The sequence below is a fragment of the Jatropha curcas genome, chromosome 9 (assembly GCF_041381405.1).
Source record: "Jatropha curcas cultivar XTBG-Jc1 chromosome 9, XTBG_Jcur_1.0, whole genome shotgun sequence".
NCBI lineage: Eukaryota > Viridiplantae > Streptophyta > Magnoliopsida > Malpighiales > Euphorbiaceae > Jatropha > Jatropha curcas.
Window position 1 is genome coordinate 9760652 of NC_143159.1, and position 22040 is coordinate 9782691.

At 33.0% G+C, this 22040-nt stretch overlaps 3 long non-coding RNA genes across 3 annotated transcripts; 2 read left to right on the top strand and 1 right to left on the bottom strand.

The window, feature by feature from the left end:
- Nucleotides 1-1946, top strand: LOC149493602 (uncharacterized). The gene is made up of 2 exons (XR_016322445.1): nucleotides 1-404; nucleotides 1010-1946. It is a non-coding gene; the product is annotated as an uncharacterized LOC149493602 (long non-coding RNA).
- A 3425-nt stretch (nucleotides 1947-5371) lies between these two features.
- Nucleotides 5372-7317, top strand: LOC149493603 (uncharacterized). Its single transcript, XR_016322441.1, has 2 exons — nucleotides 5372-5775; nucleotides 6381-7317. It is a non-coding gene; the product is annotated as an uncharacterized LOC149493603 (long non-coding RNA).
- An 8252-nt stretch (nucleotides 7318-15569) lies between these two features.
- On the bottom strand, nucleotides 15570-21272 carry LOC110009607 (uncharacterized). Its single transcript, XR_016322720.1, has 2 exons — nucleotides 18584-21272; nucleotides 15570-18450 (listed from the first exon to the last, which is right to left on the bottom strand). It is a non-coding gene; the product is annotated as an uncharacterized LOC110009607 (long non-coding RNA).
- Between the last annotated feature and the right edge of the window lie 768 nt (nucleotides 21273-22040).

Below are 22040 nucleotides of genomic sequence, written 5' to 3' on the forward strand. Positions count from 1 at the left end.
CACAGCAGCGCCTCCTCCTTCCTCTTCTTCTTCTTCTTCTTCTTTCTTTCTTTCTTTCTTTCTTTCCCTTTTCTTCTTCCTCTCTTCTTCTTTCTTGCTGTGACTGCGCCTGCGTCGACCTCAGCCAGCAACAGCAGAGGCGCGATCCACAGCCAGTCGCACCGCCTCCATCGCGCACAGCACCGCCTCGCCGCTCCTCCGCGCGCCACAGCCAGCGGCTCCACCTGCAGCAGCGCTTCATCCTCAGCCAGATCGCAGCGCCACAGCTCCTCGAGTTCATTGCGCCACCATCCTTGCTGTCCAGTAGATCGCGCCACTTGCTCGCAGTCCCGATGCGCGTAGCTCCGATCTAGCACGCGTAAGCCTTTCCGATCTAGCAAAATTCAACAAAAATTATACTTGGGGTATAGAGCAATTCTTGCTAATTCTCAGAATTTATTTTAGTAATTTGGGTATAATTTAACTTAGTAATTTTAGTTAATTAAATTAATTTTAGTAATCTTGATTAGTTAATTTAATTTAGCAAATCTGATTAGTTGAATTAATTTAATTTAGTGTTGATGAGTCGATTAATAAAAATATATTTTATTAATTAAAATTAAATTCTGGTAATAAATAAAATTGTTGGGAAATTATGATTTATGGAATTAAAGAAAAATTAATATAGTTGATGTGGATAAATGTGGAGGACGGGAAAAATTAAATTGATGGAGGATGGAAAATTTAATTGATTGATTGCCCGATGGATGGGCTGTGTGATTTGGAGTTATTAGATAAAATTGTTGATACTTTAAACAGGTGGAAAGTCCAATTTTTAAGGGAGATGCTGTCGAAATTTCGGTAGAAAATAAAATGAATTTCGGTAGCAAATAAAATTTATTATAGAAATTTAATTAATTATAAAGAGTAAATTATTGATAGAAATTAAATAGGTTAAGAATAGTAGTGTGATGAATAAATATTTTATCTGATATTATTCTTTTTCCGATGTCATTTTTACTTTGCTTAGATCGCTCGGGTCCATCTAGTGCTCCTCCCGGATAGAATCAAAACTAGAGCTTCGCTCTCCACCACAGTGAGTAATAATAAATAATGCATATCAACACTGCATTTGCATAACATTACATTTTTATATATTTACATATTGTATTTTCTCATATATATTATGTTATGATCACTATAATTATACTTGTGCATAATTGTGCATTTGGATGAAATTGGTGTATTATGATAAATGAATTGTTTGATTATTTGTGCTGTGTATATACTGTGCTCTGTTTGTGTGGAGTTGGGATGAAGTGGGTCACCATGGGTTTGTGAGGACGGTCGATAAATAAGGATCCTGATGAACTGATGAAAGTGGACCGTCGGCCGGGTAAATGGGAGATCGGCGCCCCCGTGTGCACCTGATGAACTGATGAAATGATGTTGATGATATGGAAAAGAAAAGAGAGAATGTAAAAATAAAATATTGAGAGGACTGGTCAAGTGAGGATTAGACCGGTCGGCCAGATATGGGGGATTGGCTCCCCGGGTGCACATGTTTGAGAGGATGGGCTGTTTGAGAGGACGGCTCGTCGGGGATTTAGGTGACGCCACTGACTAATTTCCACGTGATGTGATTATTTGAAGGTGATATTGTTGTGGGTGCTGATATGATGACATATGAGTGACTGTTGTGTGTTCATTCAGTATACTAGGGTGCATTTTGCTTGCCTGTATGTGGTGTGTATTATTTATTATTATTCACTGAGTTGCAAAACTCACCCCCTTCTCTCCAAACCTCTCAGGTACTAGGAAGCAGCTGATTCGATTGAAGCTCTGCAATCTTCTCCGCAGAGTTATAAATGTAAACTTTATATTTTTGTTATTTAATTTTGGTTGTATAAGTTACTCTTTTATCAGATTATTATTGAACTCCGCAGTTATAGGGTTGTGTATTTAAATTGGGCCTTATTGTTAGCACTACGCTATAAATTAATTATTGTGTAATTAACTGTAGGTAAACTAGTAAGCCCTTATTGTGATTATGAGTTATTGTGAATAGGCCCTGGTTAAATTTCATGTATTATTTGATATTGGGCCAGATGTTTGAAAATTTTATAAAACTTATATCTCAAGTCATATGGGCTTACTGTTTTGTTGAAATTAGGAGAATCATGTAGACAGATTGAATAATTTAGGCTTACTACGGGCCTCGGGGGCCTTAAGCTTACCTAGGCCCTAGTGCCGGTCTGGCCCACGGAAACGGGTCGTGACAAAGGTGGTATCAGAGCAAAAGTTCATAAGTCTAGATGTAACTGCGGAGTAATTCCTGTCATGTCTTGACATAGTCTTCCTTGCTTTCCTCTTCAGCGTTGTTCGCAACCAGATTAGAGTTAAGTTGTTTAATAAGTAAAATTTTGTATCCTTGTTCTTTAGAGATGTGATTTAGTTACTGATGCTAAGGGGATGGTTTAAACAAAAACCCTTTTATGGAATAAATAATATTCATATATAATTTAAGTATGTAAGAAGATAAGTTATATAGGATTAATGAGTTGAGGTTAGTTGATGAAAGTGTGCTATTTTTTATTTAATACGTGTTGAATGTGGAATACATATTTAAGAATGCATAAATGTGTGTATAAGTGTGCTTGCGGAATTGAGAATGAGTTGCTAATAATTTAACAAGAGAACTAAATGATTCGGATTCGAGGACATCAGAATCTATTTAATTAGAGTATTGAATGAGTATATGAATTTGATGAAATTTACATGATGTTGGTTAGTGGAATTTCTTATATTTATTGAGATAAATATTTTCTGGATGGAATGGATATACATGATTTTTATAAGGTCTGAATGTTGAAGGATTTGGTGCGATTTGGTATAATAATTGGTGATGAGTATTTTTCATAAAGAATTTAGTACTTATATTTAGAAAGAAAGATAGACTTTCTATTGGAGAGAAAGAGAGAAGAGAATTTTGACTACTGTAATTTGATAGCATCTAGTTGGAATAATAGTTGATAAAGGATCACGGGACTTAGCTTGAGATGACAACGAATGTAAATAAATTTAATTTCTTGACGTAAAGCAATTAAAATAAGGAATTTCTATTAATTAGTGCAACTTTTGCAAGTTGCTTGTTTTATTAGATAAAGAAGGGAAGTTATATTTATGTCCTTGGTAGAACATGAAGGTAATTAGAGTATTTTCATTCATTAGTAAGCAAGCTGAGTTTTAATTTACCATTTGCATGGAACAGTGAAACTTGGTATAAGAAGGAAAAGGTGAATTTGGATAGTTTTAACAAATTAATGAAGAGAATACATGTTAGTGTTTGAAGACTAAGGATATAAACTAGAGGATTATTGGATGTGATAACAGGATGGTCTAAGACTACATCTTGATTATATTGGAGTGCCAACTCATGTGTGTCGATCAGATCACTAATCAATTCAAATTGCTCATGGGACTATTGAGGTACCAATTAGAGCGAAAATTATTGATACATAATGTAGAGTCAATGTAAACCTACTCTGAATTCCTTAGCAATTGGTAGCAATTATGATTGAATGAATAGAATTGTGTTATAAATGGTAGTTGCGACATATCTAATGGTTTAAGGAAATATTTAATTAGTTAGGTGCATTTGAGGAATGGTACATTGAAACTCAGATGTTGAGGGATTCAATGAGCTATTAACCCTGTTTGGAGTAAAGAATATAGAGAGAACATAATTAAGGTTGAAAATCTTCCTAGATCGTATTAGGTATAAATTTTACAATTTTTGGAGGTGATAGACATTATGATAGACTTGGAGAAAAAGGAATAACCCTATGATATTATTATCTGAATATTCTTTAACAATTCATGGGATTAAGAATAAATATAAAACAATGGACATAGTGTAATCAGGAATTAGATTATAGGTTTAATATCCTTAATCTCATACTTAGCTAGAGCAAAGGCAATACTTGTTTAGGATTTCTGGATACGTAGACCTAGGTAAATTGGATATAAATTACGGTTTGGAGAATTTTACATCTTGATTAAGCTTGTAAAAAAAATGTAGACTGGATTTCATGATGGAATGGAGTATAATAGAACTGTGTTTGCGAATTTTAGAAAATAAATTAAGAATTATTCGGCATGGCAACAACTAATTTGGCTAGTTGCATAAGCTGTTGTCATAATTAGTTAAGAAATGGTATGATATGATAATTCGGGAAGAAGGATAGAGAGGTTAATAACTAAAATAGAGACTTGATTGTGAATTGAAATTTTCTCTATATAGTCGATGTATTATTTGTTTTTATGAGAATTCTCATTAGTAGGAATTGAGAATAAATTATATATCTTTTGTTGGAAAATAGTTAAGTTGATAAATATGTGATGAGATTGAGATAGAAGTCAGTATATCCTATCAGTTGATAGCACTTAGCTAGAGAAATGTCATGATTTTGTTTGAAATAAGCTTGTAGTAATACCATGAATTTGTTCTCTTTAATTGGAAAGGATTGAATGGTATTTAATGGTAGAATTGATAATAATAATAAGGATTCTAAATTGGAATAGTAATAAATTTGATTGAATATGTGGATTCTTATATCAGTAAGATTACATAATGGGTTGGTGTATGAGTTTCTTATGGAGTGATGATCATTGCCTATGATAGCTAGTGAGAGAATAAATGACGATACATCAATGTAAGGACACATGATATAGAGCTAATGAGATCAATAACCCTTACTTGAGCAGATGTTATAAGTGAATAAAATTCTTACGTGTAAAGGTGAATATTAGTGTCGAATCTGTGCTTTAAGTTATGAATATTTGACTTGAGGTGACAACTTGTAGACATAGTATGATTCACGTTTAAATTAACTTTAGGGATGGATTTATCTTATAATCATCTTACCCTCTCTATAAATTAGATTTTCTTCCCAGGTCTGTTCATTGGTTTGTCTTAATTATTAAATTTAAGAAAAATCAGATTCACCACTCTGACTAACGAACTTGCAGCTTTATGTGAGAAGCATAACCACCATTGTCGTAAACAATTATTGTATCCTAGTTTCTTGTTATTTTCAAAATTCGAGGACGAATTTTTTTTTAAGGGGGGAAGACTGAAACAACTCAAATTTTTATTTTCAAAGATTTTCCAATTAAATTTAATAAACCGACAGCTTGGAAATTTATTTTAATATTTTAATGCGAACACTGTGAGAAACCGAACCGAAAACCGATTGAAAAAGTCGAAAACCAATCGAAAATCAAAGATTTGGGTCGAATCGAACCGAATCGAACTGGTTCGACCCAAACCATCTAGAAAATTCCCTTTCCTTTTTTTTTCCCAGCGCTGCACCTCTCTACTCCTCACCATCACAGCAGCGCCTCCTCCTTCCTCTTCTTCTTCTTCTTCTTCTTTCTTTCTTTCTTTCTTTCTTTCCCTTTTCTTCTTCCTCTCTTCTTCTTTCTTGCTGTGACTGCGCCTGCGTCGACCTCAGCCAGCAACAGCAGAGGCGCGATCCACAGCCAGTCGCACCGCCTCCATCGCGCACAGCACCGCCTCGCCGCTCCTCCGCGCGCCACAGCCAGCGGCTCCACCTGCAGCAGCGCTTCATCCTCAGCCAGATCGCAGCGCCACAGCTCCTCGAGTTCATTGCGCCACCATCCTTGCTGTCCAGTAGATCGCGCCACTTGCTCGCAGTCCCGATGCGCGTAGCTCCGATCTAGCACGCGTAAGCCTTTCCGATCTAGCAAAATTCAACAAAAATTATACTTGGGGTATAGAGCAATTCTTGCTAATTCTCAGAATTTATTTTAGTAATTTGGGTATAATTTAACTTAGTAATTTTAGTTAATTAAATTAATTTTAGTAATCTTGATTAGTTAATTTAATTTAGCAAATCTGATTAGTTGAATTAATTTAATTTAGTGTTGATGAGTCGATTAATAAAAATATATTTTATTAATTAAAATTAAATTCTGGTAATAAATAAAATTGTTGGGAAATTATGATTTATGGAATTAAAGAAAAATTAATATAGTTGATGTGGATAAATGTGGAGGACGGGAAAAATTAAATTGATGGAGGATGGAAAATTTAATTGATTGATTGCCCGATGGATGGGCTGTGTGATTTGGAGTTATTAGATAAAATTGTTGATACTTTAAACAGGTGGAAAGTCCAATTTTTAAGGGAGATGCTGTCGAAATTTCGGTAGAAAATAAAATGAATTTCGGTAGCAAATAAAATTTATTATAGAAATTTAATTAATTATAAAGAGTAAATTATTGATAGAAATTAAATAGGTTAAGAATAGTAGTGTGATGAATAAATATTTTATCTGATATTATTCTTTTTCCGATGTCATTTTTACTTTGCTTAGATCGCTCGGGTCCATCTAGTGCTCCTCCCGGATAGAATCAAAACTAGAGCTTCGCTCTCCACCACAGTGAGTAATAATAAATAATGCATATCAACACTGCATTTGCATAACATTACATTTTTATATATTTACATATTGTATTTTCTCATATATATTATGTTATGATCACTATAATTATACTTGTGCATAATTGTGCATTTGGATGAAATTGGTGTATTATGATAAATGAATTGTTTGATTATTTGTGCTGTGTATATACTGTGCTCTGTTTGTGTGGAGTTGGGATGAAGTGGGTCACCATGGGTTTGTGAGGACGGTCGATAAATAAGGATCCTGATGAACTGATGAAAGTGGACCGTCGGCCGGGTAAATGGGAGATCGGCGCCCCCGTGTGCACCTGATGAACTGATGAAATGATGTTGATGATATGGAAAAGAAAAGAGAGAATGTAAAAATAAAATATTGAGAGGACTGGTCAAGTGAGGATTAGACCGGTCGGCCAGATATGGGGGATTGGCTCCCCGGGTGCACATGTTTGAGAGGATGGGCTGTTTGAGAGGACGGCTCGTCGGGGATTTAGGTGACGCCACTGACTAATTTCCACGTGATGTGATTATTTGAAGGTGATATTGTTGTGGGTGCTGATATGATGACATATGAGTGACTGTTGTGTGTTCATTCAGTATACTAGGGTGCATTTTGCTTGCCTGTATGTGGTGTGTATTATTTATTATTATTCACTGAGTTGCAAAACTCACCCCCTTCTCTCCAAACCTCTCAGGTACTAGGAAGCAGCTGATTCGATTGAAGCTCTGCAATCTTCTCCGCAGAGTTATAAATGTAAACTTTATATTTTTGTTATTTAATTTTGGTTGTATAAGTTACTCTTTTATCAGATTATTATTGAACTCCGCAGTTATAGGGTTGTGTATTTAAATTGGGCCTTATTGTTAGCACTACGCTATAAATTAATTATTGTGTAATTAACTGTAGGTAAACTAGTAAGCCCTTATTGTGATTATGAGTTATTGTGAATAGGCCCTGGTTAAATTTCATGTATTATTTGATATTGGGCCAGATGTTTGAAAATTTTATAAAACTTATATCTCAAGTCATATGGGCTTACTGTTTTGTTGAAATTAGGAGAATCATGTAGACAGATTGAATAATTTAGGCTTACTACGGGCCTCGGGGGCCTTAAGCTTACCTAGGCCCTAGTGCCGGTCCGGCCCACGGAAACGGGTCGTGACATTAATATTCTTTTTGTAATTTTAATTCTAACTGCTAATCAAACATCTATTTTATAAAATACTTTTGCTTTAAATAGTTAATTAAACATCTATTTTATAAAATACTTTTGCTTTAAACCACTACATAAACAGCTAATGGCTAATAGTTAACATCTAACAGCTAAAAGCTACTAAAATGACTAGCAGCTAATATAACAGCTAGTATTGCCGAACAGGTCTTTTATATGTTTGCGGCCATGATGAGAAAAGAAAAATGATTAAAACATATATTTATTTTTGTACTTTATATAAAATTGTGACACTCTTAATTCGATCGATCTTATCGAATCAAATTGAATTGATTTAATTTGATTTTTAATATATTAAGTTCAGTTTATCTTATTAACAAAAATAATTTTTTTGATTTTAATATATTAATTTGATTTTTTTATCTGTGGTTTAAAAAAAAAAAAAAAAAAAAAGAAGTTCACAACTAGTGTTTGCTTGTTGGTGATTGGTAGGTTGTCGATTTGGTTGCTTCATTGTTTATTTCCCATGCTTACACACTTTAATAACTGATGAAAGTACAGAAATGAATGATCGATTGCTGGTAAGCAAGATAAAGAAATTGAAAAAGAAGAAATGGCAGATGGCTGGGACCAATTATCGCATATCAGCAATGAGAAAAAAAACAAATGATCTTTACAAATTTTTTTTTTTTTATTAAGAAACAATGTTTTATTTTATTTGTATTTGTCAGTGGTTTTTATTGTTGGTCTCAATCATGTAACATCTTGTCTATGACTTGAACATTGTCATAACAACAGACAATAGTTTATTTCACATAAAAAATAAGATTTGTCTTATGCATGAAGTGAATCATACAAGTGTCCTTTACATGAATACAAGTGTCGAAGCAAAGTAAAAATATTAGCAATCATATTATAAATAATTAATTAAGAGTTAGCATAGTGCATAAATCCATCGTCATTGTATTTTTCACGAAAAAAAATTACAATTACTTTCAATTTTTAATTTGGTATATTCAACATTTCGGCATGTAAAATTAAACTATTAAACACTTTATTTGACACGATGAAAACCTTAACTTGTAAACTAGATTCAATTGATGGGGTGCTAGTGTTTCCAAAAATGGCGCTAATGTAAGAATGGGTATTTGATGCATTAGAAATTCCCAGTTGGATAGTGATTTGAGCAAGAGTTGTACTGTCTTCTACAGTTGAAGGTTCTGAGTCTATCAGGAGAGCGTCAATCCAATCTGCATAAGTTATTTGTGGGTATGAGTTTGCTGTCTTGGTGCAGATTGTTTGTACTAATTGGGATGGGGAATTTGAATTCCCAGTCGTGGATTGGAAAAAAAGAGTAAGAAATTTATGGCTGATATTAATCTTGGAAAAGTACTCCATGTTTAGGTTTTGTAGCTAGAAGGTTTGTTTTTTAGGGTTAATTCAGTGTGGGTATTCGTTGCATGATTTGCAAGGTTGTTTATAGACGAGGCTGGGGATCCCTACCCCACCCAAACATATATATATATATATATATATATATATATATATATATTATTATTATTTTTTAAAAAAATTCATGATTTAGATTTTTTTAAAAAATTTTTCTTAAAATTTCACATTGGTTCAGTTTATATAAAACCAAAAAAATAAAAAAAAATTTGAAAAATTAAATAATACAAATTGCCACTTCAACTTTACAAGAAAAAACTAATGCATTTTAACTTATAATTAAAATTGTATCTATTAAATACTCTTATTTAATAAAATTAAATTGATTTCATTAAATAATTAAAAAATATAAAAATATTGCTTTAAAAGTTAAGCTAACTTGCACATTAAATTAATACTTTTGCATATATAGGACAACCTTAAAAATTATTATTAACGTGAAAATATGGACAAATTTTATAAAATTTTGCAACTATAGAAGACACTATAGGTCCTTGTTAAATTTTGAGTTGCCACTAAATTAAAATTATAATGTTAAGAAATATATTTATGGATTTGACTAAAATCAAACACATTTAATTTAAAAATTAGTCAAATGAAAAATAAAACTGAACTAGTAAATTCAACTTGATTTTGCAAATAATTCGATTTTTCTAAATTTATTCGGTTTATAATAATTTAATGTTTTTTGAGAGAGAGTTTATAATAATTTAATTTGATTTAATATCCAACTAAAATAAATATGATCAACATCTGTTGTATATCCTCTGTGGTTCATGGACATGCGAGAGGCTTGACGTTGCCGCATTTTAAAAAGTTCGGAAACGGAAACATCCGGAAACGGCTCGAAAACGTGTCGGATCTGTTTTCGTAAATATAAAAAATCGGACACCTGTTTCCTCTCCCTAGAAAGGTTTCTTGCATTAAAGAAAAAAATCAGATTTCAAATCCAAATCAAATTTAGATGATTTGCAAATCTTAACTAGGGAAGGACAAATAATCCTATTTTTAATTTGAATATTCAAATTTCAAATTTAACATAATTTCATTATCTTTTTTCATTTTGACATTTTAATACTTTGTTTACTTTGTTCTTTATTGAGTATGGAACTTATAAACATTTTTTTCTCTCTTTTGGATATGATTTATAATGATTTATTTTTAGTTATAGTTAGAAAACTTTATGTGGTTGATTGTCCTTTAAAATTATAAACGTACTCTTTCTAAATTATTTTTATATTTATTCCTATATTTTTAAATTTTATAAATAAATACTTATATTTTTTATATTCACGCGTTTCCCCCACATTTATATTTCTTATATTTTTGAAAATGCCATTTTCTAGTGTCCGTTTTCGCGTTTCCCTGTTTTCCTATTTCTATGTCCGTGCATCATAGTATACCCTCAAATCTCTCTTACGATCATTTATTTCGCATTCGAAAAATATATATATATATATATCTTATTTGAAAACAATCAATGGTTTTTGTTTTAACACAATTAAAATTAGCATAGTACAAAATCTTTGTCCCTCTCCTTTTTCTCGCTAATTTTCTAACCTAATTTTAGTTTGGGATGCCGTTAATCAGAGGTAGCCCCTACCTTCTACTCTTCCTCTTGATTGGTTACCTTGTTTTGCTTTTAATCTTTTATTTACTTTAATAAATTCATATTTGTTTTTTATACAATATATCTATCTTTTTTATTTATTTTTGTTATTGTTGCTTTGCTTTGTCCCCATATTTGGAATTTTTTTGTGCCTTTTTTGTGAGGATCGTCTCTTCCTTATGAGGGTTTATTACTAAATAGAAAATGATATTTGATTTTATTTAGTTAGAGATTTTAGATCTTGATTTGTAGGTGTGGATCTTCAATGGTAGTGCGGCCTGTAGTTTTCGTACCGCCCCCGAGCGACCTGAAAAACGTCTCTCTTTTATTTTTGATGGAAAATGATATTATTATGAAAAGTGGTGACAAAACATTTTGGATACGATGACGATAAATCGGTTTTAAAAACATTTTTGAGTCGTCACCTATTATTTCGGCAATGGGACCATTTCCAATTTTATAAAAAAGTGACTCCATTTTAAACCCAATTTTGTTCAAGGCCAAATTATTTAGAAAACTGGTTAGGCGCACCAATGCGATTCTGGGTAAGGGAATTGGATATGCTGGCCCGTTGGAAGCCGACGCCCAAAAAATTGGCCTCTTTTAACCTACGATTCCTAATTTGATTTAATTAGAAAAGCCAAGTTATTTATTTATTTAAACCCAACCCAAATGAATCGGACCGAGTTCTTATATGGAAAATTAATTAATCGTCCCAATCAAATCCAATCATCACATCCATAACCATTCAAATCATCCAAATCATCCAAACCAAAGCAGTTAAATCAAATAAATAAAAGACCTACTCTTGCCTTATGGTTCAAGGTGGGCTACAAACTGAACCTAAAAATACATTCTACCCGAATCAAAATTTGAACCCAAAAACCGAAAATCCAAAATCATGCATAATTACATTTTAACATTCTAAACTTAATTAAATTACAATCTGTTCATAATTGGTCATTTTCAGATTTATTGGAAAAATTGAATTTTATTTTGTACAAAAAAATTATTATTTTTTTCGAAAGAATAAAATTGTTTCTGGAACCCTAGAACAGTCGCATCACGCAGCTGTTCTTTGGAAGAACAATTGCGTGACGCAACTGTTCTGGGTGAAGAAACGAAATTTTGGACATGAACAGTTCCGTCACGCATCTGCCAGATCCGTTACGGATCTACTGGCTGCGTGACGCAACTGCTCTGGTCCGAACTCTGTTTTAAATTATTTGTTTAAAGCGTTTTTTATTTAAATATATTTTAGGACACCCTCGAATGACAAAAAACAAACAGAATACAATTCAATTAAGATTCAACTACTAAAACAATAACAAGATAAATAATCAATGAATAAAAAAACACAAAAAGTGTAAAGGAATTACCTAATCCTCAGATTGAGGATTGTAAACGGCTTAACGAACGATAGTTAAGGTGATCCAGAAGCTTTGTCAACAAGGATTTAAATGTTCACTCTTTTCTCTCTTGATTTTCTCTCTTTTTTTTTTGGTTTGATTCACCTAAAATTGATATCTAATGGCAATTCTCCTTCAAACGAACTCAAAAGAGCTTCTGGACGAGAATGTCCGCACTGTGTGTTTTTAGGGTTTTCAAAATGTTTTCCGAAGTTGTCTCAAATGTGAGAAAAAGATCTATTTATAGAAGTAGGGCAACAGAGCATAGCTGCATCACGCAGCTAACAGCTGCGTGACGGATCTAGTCAGTCGCGTGACGTAGCTCACTTGTTGTACCACAACTACGTGTCGTTCAGCATGAAAAACGGCATGTCGTCATTCTTTGACGACGACATGCAGATCTGAGTTGGATCAGAGCTGCGTGACGCAGCTATAGTGCCGTCACGCACCTGCATAGCTGCGTAACGCGGCTCTGACCCAGTCAGACACTTAAAATCTTTTTAATTTAAATCCTTGGATTAAAAGACTTCTAGATAGCATTAACCCATCATTCTGTATCCTCGTATCATCATTGGATCAGGTGGGGGCATAAAAACACGCGTCAACACCTGTTTCTCCATTAATACTATTGACGCATAGTGATGGAAACTCATCCGTATTCGTTATATGTTGTAAATTTTTGCAAAAGTATAGAAGATTCAGAGAAGTTATTATTTTATCGTTCAAATCAATTAATAAACTAGTTGCTACCATGAAGATTTATACCTTTTATCAAAATCAACTCCAAACAAAAAGATCTATATAATATTATTTTTTTTTAGTTTTAGTTTTATTACTAAAAAGGATATAAATTTATTTGTTTCGTTAAAAGAAATAGTAAAGTTTTAGGCCTAGTATATATGAGTTTGTAATTCTTCATATTATTGATGAGTTGACATTTTTTTAAAAAAAATAGCATCGTACAATTATGAAATTATTAATTCAAATTCATGAAATAAGGTTTGATCCTATTTATGGGGATTCGGTAAATATTTCATTCCAAAAAAAAAAAAAAAGAGAAACAATTGAAATTTTTTTGGAGATTGGATGCAGTTACTAATTCATGATCTGTACATCTACATAGAGTTGTTAATTTGTAGCTCTCCCTTTTTCTCTTTTCTCTTTAGTTTTTTAATCCTAGTTTTAGTTCAGGGTTGCCGCTGTTTATCAGCGGTATCCCCCTACCTCCTATTTTATACTATCTCTTTCGCTTACCTTCTTTTGCTTTTAACCTTCTTTTGCTTTAATAAACTCAAAATTGTTTTTTCTATAACGGATATATCTTTTTTGTTTTTGTTATTGTTGGTTATCTCCATATTTGGAGTTTTTTGTCTCTTCTTTGTGAGGGTTCATTACTAAATAAAACTATGATATTTGATTTTATTTGGTTATAGACTTTTAGAACTTGATTTACAAGTGTGGATCGTCGATCGATGAAGCCTGGTAGTACGTCATATTCCTCCATTGATGCTATTGATGCATAACAGTGAAAAATCATCTGTATTCATCATATGTTGTAAATTATTGGAAAAACAATCAAGTTATAGAAAATACAAAAGAGTTATTATTTTGACGTCCAAATCAATTAACGGACTAGTTGCTGCCTATGAAGATTTATATCTTTTGTCAATATTTACTCCAAGTGGAAAGATCTAATATTATATATTTTTTAATTTTAGTTGCATTATTCAAAAGGATATGAATTTTTTTATTTCGCTAAAAGATCAACAAACTCTATTAGCTAGCAATAGTAAAATTTTATGTCTATATGCTTATTTGCAATTCTTGATATTATTATTAATGAATTACATTTTAAAATAACATTCAAATTTTACATGTAACTTGAGACATATCATAGGCATTGGGAGAGCTTCCTCAAAGGCATGAAGTGGGAGATCAAGATTCGGCTTATCTCAATGGGCTAGGGACACGATGGCTAATTAGATGAGATCTGATTGGTCTTCTTACTTTTGTGGGAAGTGAAAGATCTCATGTTTTCACTAATTTGGTGAGTACCCTCACGGTCCACAACATTCTTTCGACCGTTACGCCTCCTAACGAATAAAAAATATCGATATTATTTTACTATTTACAATGGATGGTTTATTAGATAAAAAAAAGTAAAAGAATCTTAAATTTTAAATTGTGATATAAAAAATATATATTGTCAATATTATTATTAGTATTGTCATTATTAATGATATAACTGTTACTAATACTATTATCAGTGTCAGTTTATAAATTAAATGAAAAGGTTGTTTTCATTTAACCATATTCATTATCTTCATCATATTATAATACTAATCTAATTCTAACCAGATTATTTTCATTACAGCTCTTATTACTTTTACTACTGCTGCTATTATGAGCACTACCGCGACCACCGCGACAACATAAGCGGTAATACTATTACCACTTATTTTGAATGTTAATTCAAATAATGAGATTGTCAATAGATAAAGGGAGACAAAAAATACGTCCTCGAACCATATATAATTTAGTACGAACGGAATGCCAATTCGATAAAACGACAAATAATGCCAATTCGATGAAACGACATCTTGAATGGAATCTTAAAATCACGTGTTTGGCATTGCATACTTTTTGTAGATTTTTTTTTGACTGGAATATACTTTTTGTAGATAAGTAAATTTAATAGAAATTTAAGAAAATGCAATAAATTTTATTTCTCATACTTTTTATAATATTTATATAAGAAAAAAATCATTAATTTAAAAAAAAAAGTATAAAAAATAAAATCAATAACAAGTAAATTGTAATTTTAAATTTTTTATATTTTTGTAACTAAATAAATTGTTAGAAAATTTTTAAAACGCAAATTATTGTTTTATTAATATTAAAAATAAAAAAGATACAAATATTGGATTACAAAGATTTTGTAATTGTTAGTTTATAATATTTTTTTAGTTTACTAAATATATAAAAATCAGATATTCTTTTAAGTTGGTTAAATTATTTTTTAAAATTGGTCTTCAATTAACTTAAATGTAAAGTTACATTAGGGTTTCAATCAAATTAAATATATTATTAGGCATTAAAAATAAACAGACATGTATACACGAGCACTAAAGCAACTCGAATTTCTAAATTTAAAACTTTTTACATTAAATTAAATTAAAATCTAAAATTTAGTTATAATAAATAACATCGATAATTATTTTACCACAGTAAAAGTAAAAATGAATGGTGAAGATGAATATTATTTCTGCTCTAAGACTGTGATCAAGGGTAGTTTATCAGTTCGTTTGCTTGCTCCTGCGACTAGTAACACGAGGCTTAAAATTATTTCTGCGCTTCAAGAGATTTTTTTTTATTAGCAAAAAAATATTATATATTATTATTGATGATATAAAATACAGGAAAAAACTTAACAAACACATGTATCTACACCCAAGTCATTACGCTTTCTCCAAAAAATCAAACCTAGCCCATGAATGTTAGGCTAAAAAACCTGGAACAATCTCATAAATACAATAGAAACACGCAAACAAAACAAGAAATTCATCTAAAGAGTTTGCAATGGTACTTTGATCTTTATGGGAGGCTCGAAACGCGGCTGCTTGGAAAGGGGTATTTCAAGATCACTGGCACGTTAAGCGTAGAGTGGGTTCTGCGTTAAATGATCGGGAAAGAGCTCAAACTGTGGTACAAAGAACTCATCAGCCTGCACTGTTGGTGCCATGGTCACGTCCACCAGAGGGGACCTTGAAGATTAATGTGGATGGTGCTTGTTTCTCAACTGATTATGTAGGTGTTGGTTGTGTGATTCGTGATTGCAATGGTGCTTTTATTGGTGCTCTCCAAAAATCTTTCAGCGGTGCTCTTGAACCAAGATTTGTGGAATTGTTGGCTATTCATGAGGCTTTATCTTGGATCAAAAGAGAAGGCTGGCATCTAGTTACAGTGGAATCGGATGCTCTTGACTGTGTACGTGCAGTCCTGGATTCGAATTATGTTGATGATTTTAATTTTGGTTTGTTTGTTTTTGATTGTAAATCTCTGCTTAGTGAGCTTAGAGATGTCAATCTTTCTTATGTTCGTAGATCTGCTAATGATACAGCTCATAGGTTGGCTAGAGCTTGTTTCATGGAAACGGATCCTGTGGTTTGGGTTGTCTCCCCTCCACCTTGTATTTCGGATTCTTTTTTGATGAATTAATGATAATCTACCACATTTCCTCAAAAAAAAAAAAAAAAAAAAAAAAAAAAAAAAAAAGACAAGAAATTCATCTCTTGAGATAAGAGAGGATAAATTTCAAACAAAGACCACAACAGAGAAGAGGTAGCTATATCTATGGCAGAAGACGTGAAACCTTATCTACTCCATCTTTAGCTGATTGGTCAGCAAAGCAATTTTTGATCTTTTAACATGAGAGAAGGAAATTTGAGGAAGAGAGGCAATAATTGTATCCAGTTTATTGAACCTTTCCAACCAAATCCAAGGTCTCCAATCTCTACTGGAGACCCAAATAATTGCATTTTTAAAATCCGATTCCAGAATTAAAGCAAAGGAATGGTACTAAGATGAACTGAAAGTTTCCAAAGTATATAAGATTGGTAAGAGTTCTCCTTCATTGGAGTCCATTACGCTTATGCTTTTGGAGAAAATGCAAAGAACATAGGCCTTAGGAGTCTCTTAGAACTCTTCTTAATTTGAGGACACTAGAATCTTTGAGCAATCCAAAAAATTGCAGGAAGAGGATTGTTTTTTTAAATTTTCATAAGTTCTTTTTAATTTTCATAAAGGTATCATAATGACTCACTAGAGATGGAAAGTAAAACCAATCAATTCAGCAAAAAAGGAGAGCTCAAAATTTGGCTTTGATTAATTCAAAGGATTGAAGCTTGATACTGTCAATTAAATTATCATCCTCAATCTAAGTGCCCCCAAAGATTAGGTTGTTACGCCTCCACCAAATTATCCATAAAGTGAGATAGAAAATAGACATCCATATAAAGGACTTGCCTTTAGCGATGAAACAGCTTTCCCACTGCAATGCTAAGTCGAGGAGTTTAAAAGGGAGGATAATGTTGATTCTCCACCAATTAAGCATATTAAACCAGATTTGGTTAGCCTTAAGACAAGATAGAATACAATGATCAATATCTTCATAAGCTTGATTCCATATTGGACACCAAATATCTTCAAGTGATTGTAAAACTTTCCTTTTAATGAGATTTAATCTTGTTGGAATTCTATTTTGAAAACTTCTCTAAGCAAAAACTAAAACTTTCAAAGGAAGGAAGAAGTTCCAAAGAAATTTGAGACTGTAAGCGCAGGGGGAATGATTCTACCTCTGGATTTTCCAAGAGCAGGTAGAAATTTTTTGAAGAAAGAAACCCCCCCCCCCCCCCCCCCCCTTTTGTTGAAAGTCCAAACCACCTTCTCTTTGGAATGAGGTGTTACCGAAATTCCAATTAATTTGTCATTGAGAGATACGAGTGAGTCCTCTTTAGAAACTCGTAGAGCATGTTTCCATTGCAATTTCCATACACAAGTACCATTTTCAAAGACGCTATATTGAGATATTAGTGCTATTTTGGATGTTGTAATTCTGAAAAGTCTTGGAAAATCAAGTTTTAAGGGAGTATCCAAAAGCCAAAGGTCTATCTAGAACTTGATAGAATTTCCATCATCGAGAACCCAACGGAAGCCATTAACCAAAAAATTTTTTGATGGAGAAGGATTAAATCTTTCCATATAGGAGATAATTTCTTCCAATAATTTCTTTGTGATTCAGGCTTTAAACATGCATCCTTTCCGTATTTTGCCACTAAAACTCACTGCCAAAGAAAACCTTTTTGATGTTTAAAGTGCCACCATCATTTGCCTAAAGGAGCTAATTTTTTCTTCGGTAATCTTGAATACTAAAGCCACCTTTTGAGAAGCTTTTAGAGATATTTCACCAGGCTATCCAATTTAGAGGTTTCTCTCCATTAAAACTTTTACCTCAAAGAAAGCATTTCTAAAAACCCTCTATTTTTCTAATGACATCAGAGGGTGATTTTAAAATCGACAAATAGTAGAGGGGGAGGGAGGAAAGCACAAATTTGATAAATGTTGTTTTACCACCCATAGATAGAAAGCGCCCTTTCGAAGTTTTTGTTGAATTAAGAACATGTTGCCAGACCTTAGTGTTTCTCGGGTTGCAGCCTATAGGAATTTTGAGGTAGGAGGCTAATGATTTTTCTACAGCATATTTGAGAGTGTCCGCGAATTGAGAAAGCTCTTGCACTGTGATGTTTATGCCATACAGCTTGCTTTTATGAAAATTAATTTTTAAACCTGATAAGAGTTGAAAGCAAAGTAGAATTCTTCTAAGATTAGATATTTGAGCATAATCAGCTTTGTTGAAAATTAGTGAGTCATTTGCAAACTGTAGGTGGGAAACTATTACTTGGTCAGAGCCAATCTTTACCTCGGATATGAAGCCTTTTCAAATTGAATTTCAAAGCAGGATGTTTAGTCCTTCTACGACAATTAGAAATAAAAACGGAGACATGGGATCTCCTTGATTCAGTTTGCGGAACATTTGAAATCCTGAAGTTGGAGATCCATTGATAAGGATTGATAGCTTGGAGCTTCTAAGGCATTCTTGAATCCAAGACCTCCATTTTGAGCCAAACGCCAATTTTTCTAACATTGACAACATGAAGTTCCTATCAATAGTGTCAAAGGCCTTCTTAAGCCTTTGAAGAGAATCCCATTTTGTTTACTCCTTTTAAGTTTATGAATTAATTCATTGCAAATGAGAATTCCATCCGTTATTTGCCTCCATTCTATGAAAGCTGACTGATTTTCTCCAATGATGGAACTCATAACTTTCTTGAGTCTTAAAGCCAATACTTTGACAAGCAAGTTATATAAGCTGACTATTAAGGATATGGGTCTGAAATCCTTCAAGCATTAAGGGGAAATGACCTTCGGGATTAAAGCTAGAAAGCTTGAGTGTGCCCCTGCAAAGTCTTCTATGTTTATGAAAATCATTTAAAAAATGCAATAAGTCTACTTTAATAATATCCCAGCACTTTCTGTAAAATTCCATAATGTAACCATCTGGTCCCGGAGCTTTAGAGGAGTCACAGCTCCCAAGTGTCGCTTTGACTTCACTCCTAGAAAACTCAGCTTCAAGAAAATCCGTGATGATGAGAGTTTATTAGGTGGATCGCAAACCAAGGAAGGTCGAGGCATAGAAGGTGTTGAAAAAATATTTGTGAAAAAAATTCTTTGCTGCTTCATGGACTTGGCCCACCTCATGAATCCAATCACCATAAACTGAGAAGGCATGAGTATAATTCCTAGAGATCCTTTTATTGATGGATGCATGAGAGAACTTTATGTTGGCGTCTCCATCTTTTTTTTTTTTCTTAAAATGCTCTCTTGAGGCCTCTGTAATTAATAAAGCTTCAAGGTTAATTATCTTCTCTCTAATATCTCATATTCAGAAAGAAACCAAGATTCAACTTTAAGGTTAAGGTCTGCCAGATTACTTTGAATCCTTGACAAGTCTGTGTGAACATTGCCAAATGAAGATTGGTTCCATTCCTTTAATCTTACCTTCAAAAGCTTTAATTTAGAGAGAAAAATAAAGCCTCCCTAGCCTAAAATGTTAGAATCTCTTAAAGAATTTGAAACCAGACATAGAAAATCTAGGTGATTGCACCAAAAAATGAAAAACGAAAGAGTCTGGGGCCCTAATGCACTGTGTCTGAACAAAGGAGATTTGGGCACTGATTGGAGCAGAGTCTTTTCAGTCCTTTACAATTAGAATTTGGCTAATTGGCAAACTAATTGTTGCTGAGAAGAAATCTATCTAAGAGACTCTTTTTTTACCTACTGGAGTTAATCCAAGTGTATTTTCAGCCAATAAGAGGGTGATCAATGAGACTACAAGAAGAGATAACTGACTAAAGTCATTTATACTGGCTGGATCTTCCCAGCAACCCTTTCTTTCCTCAATACTATAAATAATATTAAAATCCCCTCCCATACAAATTACGCCATTCAAATTTGAGATTAGGGAGTGGAGAAGGCCACAACTACTTCCTTAAGTTGACATCACAAGGTGCATAAATATTAATCAAGTGAACATCATTAGAGAGATGAGGGAACTTGCCTGATACACGAAGAAAACCATCACTAGAGATTGTTTGAGAATTTAAGCTCCATAAAGTTAGAATACCACCCGTTGATCCTGTAGTATCAACTGAGGCCCAATCAAAATTTGAATCTGCCCATAGTCTTTTTGCAAAGTTTGAATATTAGAATCCTTCTTAGTTTCTTGAATGAATAAAATTCTCACCTTTTCAGAAATCACCAAGCTCCTAATCGCCTCTTGCTTTTCCTTTCCTTCGCAATCCTCTAACATTTAGTGATAAAATTTGAGGTAGAGGCATCATATAAACAAAGAGAAAGAAGCCCAAAACCAATTATAGTAGAGAAAGTGCTTAACTTGCCCAACTCAATAAGGGTAGCCACCATATCACTTTGAGGACCTTCATAACCCAAACCAATTTTTCAAACTAGATTCCAAGTGATATTAGCATCCATAGAGACATCAAAGAATTCCTTATTTGATTCAGAATACAAATGACTGGTATTATCAACTTCATCATCAAAGACAAAAGATGAGAAAGAAGGAGAAGAGAGATTAGAGGGGGGATAGTTTGAAGAAGGTGAGTCAAGGGGTGAGTTGCTGAGAATTGGTTTGGATTTGGAAGCTAGCCTTTTTCTCCTGCTTAAATATATGTTGATGACGGAAGGTTAGGTGGGCTTATGCCTAACGGGCTTCAAACATCCTTAAGATCTTGCATATTATAGTTAGAAAGGTCCACAAGTAAGTTGCAAGGAGTTTGATCAAGTAGGCCTACAATAGGGTGGGCTTGGGTATAAGGTCCAATATAGGTAATAGGTTCTGGGGACAGGATGTGAGGGGCTCCCAAATCACAAGATTCTATCTCAAAAAAAAATAAAAAAATAAAAAAATAAAAAAAATAAAAAAAATCAGAAGCGTCGAACCTCTTTTCAAAAGAGCGTTTGGGATCCCCTAAAATGGGAAGAAAATGGATGAAATGATTATCGAGCAAGGTGGCGGCGTGATTGTCATTTTTTGAAAGAACCAACGAGGGGCTGGGAAGTTGTGGGTTTGTCTCTTATGGCGTTATGACTACTTTCCGGTGTTGTAGCCTGACTGGAGTTTCCTCAATCGCCATTTGAGATTCGTAATCATTATCAGATGAATTTTCTGAATTTAGATCTTATAAGGATGGATTCAAGTTGACAAAACCTTGAAGAGGAAGAAAGCCGTCTTCTTCACAAATTCTGGTGGTGTATTTTATTCGGTCAGGATATTTTGTGAAGATTATGACTCTACCAATATCGAGTCTAGATTTTGATGAAGTGAGATTGTCAGTCTTGATGAATATACCGCATACAGAACCAACCTATTTGAAAAACTCTTCACTCTAGGCTATCAACGGAATTCCTTAACACTGGAGCGACGTCCTTCTATCAGGAGATAGAATCAGGTCTGGTGTCCATAAACAACAACTACTTCGAGTGGGATTGAACATTGTACGCAAAGTTGTTGGCTTCTACGGGTGAAGTAAAGTGAACAAGAATTGTGAAAGCATCGACGTAGGTTGCTTTGTGAAAAAACCTGTTTAATTCGTGTACCAATCGAATGTGTTTAATTGATGTCAAGCATATTTAGACATAAATATATTTATATTTATTATTGGACTAATTATTAAATTAATTTCTATGTGCTGTAAATTTGATGTTTTTTGAAATATTTAAAATTTATGCTATCACAAAATAATTTAGATTTGTTCTAAAATTAATAAATACAAAGGTAAAGTTTCTTTTGCTGGCCA